Raw genomic sequence first — 8,622 nt, 5'->3', positions numbered from 1 at the left:
CATTGGCTGCTGTGTAGGAACATCCTCAATGGCTGCTGTGTAGGAACATCTTCATTGGCTGCTGTGTAGGAACAGTCTCATTGGCTGCTGTGTCTATCTATCTATCTATCTATCTATCTATCTATCTATCTATCTATCTATCTATCTATCTATCTATCTATCTATCTATCTATCTATCTATCTATCTATCTATCTATATGTCTCTATCTCTATCTATCTATCTAGTGACTCTCAGGGCGGCGCGGCCCCCTTTTATACCCTTCCTGGACGATGAAGATGTTCCTGCACATGAAGATGTTCCTACACAGCAGCCATTGAGGATGTTCCTACACAGCAGCCAATGAAAATGTTCCTACACAGCAGCCAGATTGTGACATCACAGAGCATCCCTGTGATGTCACAATCTGGCTGCTGTGTAAGAACATTTTCATTGGCTGCTGTGTAGGAACATCCTCAATGGCTGCTGTGTAGGAACATCTTCATTGGCTGCTGTGTAGGAACAGTCTCATTGGCTGCTGTGTCTATCTATCTATCTATCTATCTATCTATCTATCTATCTATCTATCTATCTATCTATCTATCTATCTATCTATCTATCTATCTATATGTCTCTATCTCTATCTATCTATCTAGTGACTCTCAGGGCGGCGCGGCCCCCTTTTATACCCTTCCTGGACGATGAAGATGTTCCTGCACATGAAGATGTTCCTACACAGCAGCCATTGAGGATGTTCCTACACAGCAGCCAATGAAAATGTTCCTACACAGCAGCCAGATTGTGACATCACAGAGAATCCCTGTGATGTCACAATCTGGCTGCTGTGTAGGAACATTTTCATTGGCTGCTGTGTAGGAACATCCTCAATGGCTGCTGTGTAGGAACATCTTCATTGGCTGCTGTGTAGGAACAGTCTCATTGGCTGCTGTGTCTATCTATCTATCTATCTATCTATCTATCTATCAATCTATCTATCTATCTATCTATCTATCTATCTATCTATCTATCTATCTATCTATCTATCTATCTATCTATCTATCTATCTATCTATCTATCTATATGTCTCTATCTCTATCCATCTATCTAGTGACTCTCAGGGCGGCGCGGCCCCCTTTTATACCCTTCCTGGACGATGAAGATGTCCCTGCACATGAAGATGTTCCTACACAGCAGCCATTGAGGATGTTCCTACACAGCAGCCAATGAAAATTTTCCTACACAGCAGCCAGATTGTGACATCACAGAGCATCCCTGTGATGTCACAATCTGGCTGCTGTGTAAGAACATTTTCATTGGCTGCTGTGTAGGAACATCCTCAATGGCTGCTGTGTAGGAACATCTTCATTGGCTGCTGTGTAGGAACAGTCTCATTGGCTGCTGTGTCTATCTATCTATCTATCTATCTATCTATCTATCTATCTATCTATCTATCTATCTATCTATCTATCTATCTATCTATATGTCTCTATCTCTATCTATCTATCTATCTAGTGACTCTCAGGGCGGCGCGGCCCCCTTTTATACCCTTCCTGGACGATGAAGATGTTCCTGCACATGAAGATGTTCCTACACAGCAGCCATTGAGGATGTTCCTACACAGCAGCCAATGAAAATGTTCCTACACAGCAGCCAGATTGTGACATCACAGAGCATCCCTGTGATGTCACAATCTGGCTGCTGTGTAAGAACATTTTCATTGGCTGCTGTGTAGGAACATCCTCAATGGCTGCTGTGTAGGAACATCTTCATTGGCTGCTGTGTAGGAACAGTCTCATTGGCTGCTGTGTCTATCTATCTATCTATCTATCTATCTATCTATCTATCTATCTATCTATCTATCTATCAATCAATCTATCTATCTATCTATCTATCTATCTATCTATCTATATATCTATCTATCTATCTATATGTCTCTATCTCTATCCATCTATCTAGTGACTCTCAGGGCGGCGCGGCCCCCTTTTATACCCTTCCTGGACGATGAAGATGTTCCTGCACATGAAGATGTTCCTACACAGCAGCCATTGAGGATGTTCCTACACAGCAGCCAATGAAAATGTTCCTACACAGCAGCCAGATTGTGACATCACAGAGCATCCCTGTGATGTCACAATCTGGCTGCTGTGTAAGAACATTTTCATTGGCTGCTGTGTAGGAACATCCTCAATGGCTGCTGTGTAGGAACATCTTCATTGGATGCTGTGTAGGAACAGTCTCATTGGCTGCTGTGTCTATCTATCTATCTATCTATCTATCTATCTATCTATCTATCTATCTATCTATCTATCTATCTATCTATCTATCTATCTATCTATCTATCTATCAATCTATCTATCTATCTATCTATCTATCTCTATCTATCTATCTAGTGACTCTCAGGGCGGCGCGGCCCCCTTTTATACCCTTCCTGGACGATGAAGATGTTCCTGCACATGAAGATGTTCCTACACAGCAGCCATTGAGGATGTTGTTAAAGAATTTCAACTCATCACCATGTGTTCACGCCAAGATAGGTTTCTGTTTATCTTATTCTATTGATGTTCCTGTTTCCTCTGTTTAATTATTTTACAATGTTTGTGGGAATCACACCTTAGTTAACTTCTCACTGCCATATGTGCCTGCCAGAGCAGCTGGTCAAACATTATGTCACGACACTGTTCCTTTAAAAGGGCTCCGCCTCTATTGGACGGGGCTCTCTGCTGGAATCCATTTCCTGTTGTGAGAGACCGCTTGCAAACGTATTGAAGAATAAAACTCTCGGTTTTGTTTTACCCAGACTGAATCGACCACTCGCGTGCTCTTATTCTTAATCCAAGTATATTAAGAAAATAATTATCAACAATCTGGCGACGGGTCTGTAAAACCGAATTGCGGTTTCTGGGACAACTACGAGTCTTTTTCGCGTGCTCCGGAGGCGATGCGTGGATCCGCGACGAGTTTTTAAACTTGGGGACTCAAACGTCGAGCGGCTCGCGTAACTTGCTGGCTGTTTTCTCGATGCCCTTCTCCTCTGCAGCTCGCTGAAAGGTCTGGTACGTTGTGAATCTAAATTATAGTGGTACGATTGTGTTTTTCAGCTGGAGACATTGACCATAGTTTTATTCGCACCGGTTGTTGTACATGCATTTCTGTACATGCATTTGTTCTTGAAGCCGGTTGTTGACCGCGTGCCCGCTTAAAATACCTAATGTTCTCCCTGCCCTATATATCTAACCAGGGTTAGGTTTTTGTTTGCGACGCATTTTACAGCGTTCCCAGTACTGATAGTGGAGTACTACACAGCGTTATTACTCTCGAAAAGCCTTACACGGAGGTGGCTGTTACACTTCGAGAACTTTTAAACCCCGGGTGATTTGCTTTTGTTAAGTGAGTCGAGTAGGCCTTGTTTTGTTTCATTGTGTTTGTCTTGTCTTGGGTTTCTGATCCTGTTTTTCTGGGTCTTTGTTTGGTGTTGTCCTGTTAGCTACGGTTTGGGTGCATTTCAGTGTTTGGTGTTCTGCTGGCTTTGTTTTGTGTTGAGTGTTGGGGTTCTTGTGGGATTTCTACGGCACTCTTGTGCTCATCCTTTGTTCTTTTAATTCTGCTCCAAGCTACGTATCTTGTATTTCTGTTAGCTTTGGTTTTTTGTCCTTTTGTTTCATTGATTAGCTTCTCTGTGCTAGCTAATTCGTCCACGTGGTTGGTTCCACATGTTGGTTAGCCCACGTGCTTAGCTACCTTTGTGCACACTGGATTGACTTCCTGTTTTGCTGCTTGTGAAAAAAAAAAGAGAGAGGTCCTGTTTTTCCTCAAACATTGAGGATCCACCATTTTGGTTTCTGAAGTCTGCCATTTTGGGAAAAAAATAAATAAAAAAAAATAAATAAAAAAGTAACAGGAAAAAAAAAAAAAAAAAAAAAACCCTCTCAACACAGCAGTTATTGTTTTTTTTACTGTAATTTTGATATTTGTTTGTATTTGTAAAATGGGAAGTACTGCTAGTGCACCAAAAAGGGAACCTTTAATGGGGGCTGCCAAGATAGTGGCATTAAAGTATGATCCGAGTGTGTGTGAGCAAATTTCTTTATGGGCTAAAAATAGTGATTTTCCTCCTGTGTCTGGTACACTGTCTGTTAAATTGCTAGGGACAGTTAAGAGACAGCTTAAGGAGTTTCAATTAACTAAGCTAGGTAGGAAATCAGAGAATGCCATTAACTGGTCTCACTTTCTTGCTTGGGAAACAGCTGCAAATGACTCAATTGATAGAGCTGAAACTGCCCGCAACAAACGGGAGGCTAGGAAGAACTCTGTCACTGCTAAAGCTGTTTATGTTAAGAAATTAATTTCTCCTTCAGACAACGACGACCTTTTAGAACCGTGTCGTTTATATCCTGATCCAAATGCGGCCATCCCTATTCCAAACCCTCTGGCTCAGCAGGGCACCATCCCTCCTCTAGCCCAGGTGCTGCCCCCCCCTCTTGTGCTGCCCCCCCCTCTTCCAGTCCCGACACTTCCGCCAACCTCCATGGTTCAACCCCCCCCCCCTGGTCCTGCATTGTCACGGTTTACGACCCCTATTGCTGGTCCGTCATCTGTCCCCTCTCAGGTTTCACATCTCCCCTCTCCCTCTACTGGAACTCCTTTTGGAGCCCACCCTCAAGCTCCTTGGTTGCTTCAGATGTCACCCCCTCCAGGTTATTATTCCCATAACAGTACTCCGGCAGGGTCTTCTTTTGGTGATGTTCACAGTCAGTCTAAATTGGCTATTTCCTTCCCTGAAACTTCCCTTTCTACTGACTCATCCCCTTCATTGACTGGCTCTATGACTCCTGATGACACCTCAGCCAAAGTCTCACCTCCTTTATTGACTCCCCCTGATACTATTTCTCCCCCTGCTCTTGAAACAGTCGAGGGCCATCAGCACTATAGTCTTAGGTCTACTGGTCAGGTTCAGGAACAACAACTCTCTTCTGCATTAGGCAAGATGCTATTGCCAATGATTAGATGCATTAATCCTGTACCTCAACCACCTCTGGGCCATCCAGGTCACGCCATATGGAGCCCTTTTTCTGATGTCTACAGACCTTTCCGTTGTGATGAGCTGCGGGAGCTGGCTTCCTCATTACCTGATCCTGCTAAGGACATTGACAGCTTTGAGAGAGATGTGAATGCAGCTGTTCAGATGTACAGACCGCACTCTGAGGAACTTGAGGCTGTAATGAGGCTTGCGCTACGTCTCAAATGGGCTGATATAAGGGGAAATTTTGATGATAAATTGACTTTTGATGATCCTTTATTTGCACCTCAGGTGTTACAGCTGCTGCAGAGAATCAGGCTCCGGTTCCCTCCACAAACTAACTGGGACCTGATCTCCTCCTGTAAACAGAAGCTGAATGAATCTTTCGATGATTTTTATGAACGCCTGGAGAAAACTTTTTCTCTTCACTCGGGCATGAATAAGCATGCCAATGACTACAATACTGTTTTGAAACAACAATTAATGAACAATGTTCTCCCTGCCCTTAGTGACCAAGTCAGGACTTCGTGTGTAAACTGGGAAACACAACCGCTAGTACAGGTCGTGGGTGTGTTCAGATTTGCCGAACGTTTCACTCTGCTAAAGGAGCAAAGGGAGGCTGCTGAAAAGAAGGACTCTGACGTGAAGCTGCAGGCTGCACAGGTTAGGTACTTCAACTCCAATGCTCGCACAGAGCCACAGCAGAGAGATGGACAGCGTCAACAATCAAGGGAGAATAGAGGGAATCAGGGTAATTCACAACCAACCAGCAGGTTTAACAAATCAAATGAGCGCTGTAATCACTGTGGGAGAAAAGGGCATTTCTGGAGGGAATGTAGACAATACGCTAGGGTACAAAGGTCTTCTCCTAACCAATGGGGATCTGCACCCCCTCCTGGAGTCTCTGTCAGTTCTCCGCAGGGAAGTGGTTTCTGACTAGGTGTAGGACAGGTAGGGAAAGCTAGGGAAAGTGAGTGTGTACGTGATGAGGAGAGAATCATTCATATTCATCAATACCTTAATCTGCATACCAAACCATCTGATAATCCTACTGTAACTATGACTGTTAATGGGGAAAGTTTGTTTTTTTTGGCTGACACAGGTGCTCATTCTTCTGTAATTAGTACTGCTAGCATGACACAGCGTCCTCAAGTGACTGAGGAGCTGGCTAAAACTGTTGGTGCTGCAGGCATTGTGAAGAATGAAAGAGTGACTGTTCCATTGAAAGTGGAAGTAGATGATTGTCAGCTAACACACCAGTTCATTTTGAGTGAATGTTGTCCAGTGAATCTTTGTGGGCGAGACTTGTTATGTAAGCTAGGTTTCCAGATGACCTGCTCCTCAGAAGGTGTCACCATACTCAGATCATCAACAATGACACCTCCGGAGGTGACAACCATGTACAACGACGCGCCTACCGATTGGTCTTATAATTGGTATGTTGATTGTAACACTCATACATCACAACATTTGGAAAAGTTGTTTTCAAAAGTACGGACATGTTATAGCTACGATGCTCCGCTCAGCCCTCATGATAACTTGCTCTGTACCGCATCAACATCTTTTTTAAGCCAAGACCATGGGTTTGAGGACACTTGGATGTTGCCTCAAGTGGATGAGACATTGATGTGTAATGTGTTGTATGTTGGACCGGATCATGCAGTTCTTTCTGTCGACCTTAACGGTACACAGAAACAGCTGTATGATGGTCATTCTGTGCCTCATGTGTCTCTTGCTGTTTCTGAGTTTGTTAATAGGAGGGATGCTGATGCGTGGCTGATGGACATAATGACAATAACGGACTGGGTCGGAAATCCTCATCAAATGAGGTATTCCGCCAAGACGGGGGTAAGAGCATTTCCTTACACCTGGGCTATTCCAGTCACTAGGGGAATCCAAGGATCATGTTTCTTCCAGACACAATCTGATGACTTATCTGAAGATTTATCTGTGTTACAAGGACTTCCAAATTCATTATGGGCAAAGGACAAATTTGATATAGGGAAAATTCGAAACGTGAATCCTGTTGTAGTTACCCCTAAAGGTTCATTCCGACCAAAGCGCGCTCAGTACCCGCTCCCTCTAGAGGCTATAGAAGGTATTGCAGAGGTACATGCATCTTTGTTAGAGCGTGGATCCATTTCTGAGGTTGACAGCTCTCCTGTCAATTCTCCAATCCTCCCTGTGCGCAAAGCCTCAGGAGAATGGCGTTTTGTTCAAGATTTGCGTTGTGTTAATGAAGCTGTCATTGCTAGGACTCCTCTTTGTCCTAATCCTGTAACCCTCCTTGCCTCCATTCCTTCATCAGCTACTTTTTTTAGTGTTATTGATCTCAGTAATGCATTTTTTTCTGTACCTGTACACCCTGATAGCAGACATTGGTTTGCTTTCCAGTTCAAGAACAAAACATATGTGTGGAATGTTATGCCTCAAGGATTTGTTGATAGTCCTTCTATCTACAATGCAGAGCTCGCGCGCAGCTTAGAAGGGTTTATTCCACCACAGAATAGCATCATTGTCCAGTATATGGATGATTTGCTTGTTGCTAGCTCAGACAAGGAGTCATGTGTCAAAGACACAAACGCATTGTTGTTTTATTTAGCAGAGAATGGCCATAAGGTTTCCAAACACAAAATCCAGCTGGTGCGTGAACAGGTTACATACCTAGGTCACGTTATTTCTAAAAATGGAAAATCTTTAGGTAGCAGCCGTGTGGAGGCTATCCTTGCTCTGCCCATGCCTACAACCAAAAAACAAATGATGTCTCTGTTAGGAACTGCAAACTATTGCCGGGCCTGGGTCCCGGATTTCGCTGAGCTCACACAACCCTTGTCCGATCTGGCCCACGGACGCAACCTTTCTCCCTCTGACCAAATCACCTGGACTGACGAAGCACGACTGACTCTAACGGCCCTTAAACAGAGGCTGTCTACAGCCCCTTGTTTAGGTCTCCCTGACTATGAAAAGCCTTTCCACCTTTTCACAAATGAAAAGGACGGTTATATGTCCGCCGTTTTAACCCAAAAGCATGGGGACCGGTACAGACCGGTAGCATACTACTCTAAAAGGCTTGATAGTGTAGTTAGAGGGTTAATCCCATGTCTTAGATCAGTGGCGGCGGCCACTGAAGCAGTATTGGGATGTGTCGACGTGGTAGCCATGCGACCACTAATCGTGAATGTTCCACATGCTGTCTCTGCTTTACTTTTACAGGCAAAGACCTCACACCTGCATCCAGCGAGACTGTTACACTATCAGAATGTGTTACTAACCATGTCTAATGTTACTCTCCAGAGATGTACTGTCCTGAATCCAGCGACACTGTTGCCAACACCAGATGACGGAGATCCACATGATTGTGTGGCTGTTATTGACTTAGTCAGTAAGCCACGCCCTGACCTCACTGATGTTCCTTTGTCTAACCCTGATTTTGAACTCTTTGTGGATGGTTCTGCCCAGCGATCACAAGCTGGTGAGCCTGTTGTTGCCTATGCGGTTACTACTGCTGTTACAGTGCTGGAATCAGCCAGACTTCCTAACCATCTCTCTGCACAGGCTGCTGAATTATTTGCGCTCACCAGGGCATGTATTTTAGCCAAGGGTAAGTCTGCTACTATCCACACTGACA

Source organism: Borostomias antarcticus, assembly GCF_949987555.1.
Source record: "Borostomias antarcticus genome assembly, contig: scaffold_59, whole genome shotgun sequence".
NCBI lineage: Eukaryota > Metazoa > Chordata > Actinopteri > Stomiiformes > Stomiidae > Borostomias > Borostomias antarcticus.
This window is presented reverse-complemented; position numbering follows the sequence as displayed.